Raw genomic sequence first — 2,209 nt, 5'->3', positions numbered from 1 at the left:
TGTACCAATACAAGGCAGTTTTGACTACTGTGGCTGTATAGTAGGTTTTGAGAACCAGCAATGTGAAAACTCCTACTTTGTTCTTCTTCAATAGTGCTTTGTTTATCCGAGGTTTCTTTCCTTTCCATATAAGTTAGTGATTGGTTTTTTCATATCCTCAATAAATGTGGATGGGATCTGGATTGGGATTGTATTGAATGTATAGATGCTTTGGGTAGAATTGATATTTTCACAGTGTTCAATCTTCCTATCCACGAGCATAGGATGTTCTTCCATTTATGTAGATCTCTTATGGTTTCTTGAAGTAGTTTTTTATAGTTTTCTTTCTATAGGTCTCTTGTGTCCCTGGTAAGATTTATTCCCAAGTATTTTGTTTTGATAGTTGTTGTAAATGGTACTGATTTCCTGATTTCTTTTTCAGCACTCTCTTTGCTGGTATAAAGGAATCTAACTGATTTTTGGATGTTGATCTTGTATCCTGTCACAATGCTAAATCTCTCAATTAGTTCCAGTAGATTTTTGACTGAGTCTCTTGGATTTTCTAGGTATGAGATCATATCATCAGCATATAGTGATAGATTGACTTCTTCTTTACCAATTTGGATGCTTTTGATTTTCTTGTCTTGCCTTATGGCCCTTTCTAGTACTTCCAAAACAATGTTGACTAGAAGTGGTGATAGAGGGCATCCTTGTCTGGTTCCTGTTCACAAGTCTCTCTCCGTTGAGTGTGCTGGCTGTTGGTTTTGCATAGATGCCCTTTTTTATGTTGAGCAATGTCCCTTCTATTCCTATTTTGCTGAGAGTTTTCATCAGAAATGGTGTTGGATTTTATCAAATGCCTTTTCTGCATCAATTGATATGATCATGTGGTTCTTCTCCTTTGTTTTATTTATGTGGTGGAGGTAGTTGATTGTTTTTCTAATGTGGAACCATTCTTGCGTACCTGATACGAACCCCACTTGGTCATAATAATGATTTTCTTGATATGTTGCAGGTGTTTGTTGGCTAGGATTTTGTTGTAGATTTTTGCATCTATATTTAGGAGGGATATTGTTCTGTAGTTTTCCTTTTGAGTAATGTCTTTGCCTGGTTTTGGTATCAAGGTGATGCTTGCTTCACAAAATGAGTTAGGGAAAATTCCATCTTTTTCTATGTTTTGGAATACTTTGAGTAGGGTTGGTGTCAGTTCTTCTCTGAATGTTTGGTAGAATTCTCCGGTGAAACTGTGTGGGCCAGGACTGTTTTTTAGTTGATAATTTTTTGATTACCTGTTCAATTTCTTCTTTTGTTATGATTCTGTTCAACTTTTCCACCTCAGATTGTGTTAGTTTAGGTAAGTAGTGTGTTTTTAGAAATCTGTCCATTTCTTCCAGATTTTCAAATTTGTTGGAATATCATAGTATCCTGATATAATCTTTTTTATTTCAGTTGGTTCTGTAGTAAGGTCACCCATTTTGTTTCTCATTTGTGTTATTTGTATTCTCTCTCTCTTCTCCCATGTTAAATTTGCCAATGGTTTGTCAATTTTATTAATCTTTAAACCAAAACAAAACAACTTCTGGTCTTGTGATTTTTTTCTATTACTCTTCTATTTTCTGTTTCATTGATTTCTGCTTGAATCTTGATTTTTTTTCTTTCTTCTTGTGACTGTAGGCTTTTCTTGCTGCTCTTTTTCTAATTGTTGGAGTTGTTTTAAAGTGTTGATTTTGGCTCTTCCTCCTTTATTGACATGTGCATTTATTGCTATAAATTGGCCTCTGATCACTGCTTTTGCTGTGTCCCAAAGATTATGGTATGTTGTGTTTACATTTTTGTTTGATTCAAGGAAATTTTGAATTTCAATTTTTATTTCTTCTTTTACCCAGTCTTACTCAAGGAGGGTGTCATTCAGTTTCCATGTGTTTACTCTTTTTTCATTGATCTTCCTATTGTTGATTTCTAATTTGATAGCATTAGAAGCATGAGAAGATGTTTTGCAGTATTTCAATGTTTTTAAATTTATTAAGGCTTGCTTTATGGCCTAATTACATGGTCTATCATGGAATATGTTGCATACACACTGGAAAAGAATGTATATTTTGCTGTTGTTGGGTGAAGTACTCTGTAGATGTCTATAAGGTCAGGATGGTGGATTGTATTGTTTAGCACTTCTTCATATTTGTTGATTTTCTTTCCAGTAGTTCTATCTTTCATTGAAAGTGGTGTATTA

This window comes from Orycteropus afer, unplaced genomic scaffold, assembly GCF_000298275.1.
Source record: "Orycteropus afer afer isolate SDZICR_OR568_19922 unplaced genomic scaffold, OryAfe1.0 scaffold00439, whole genome shotgun sequence".
Classification (NCBI taxonomy): Eukaryota; Metazoa; Chordata; class Mammalia; order Tubulidentata; family Orycteropodidae; genus Orycteropus; species Orycteropus afer.
This window is presented reverse-complemented; position numbering follows the sequence as displayed.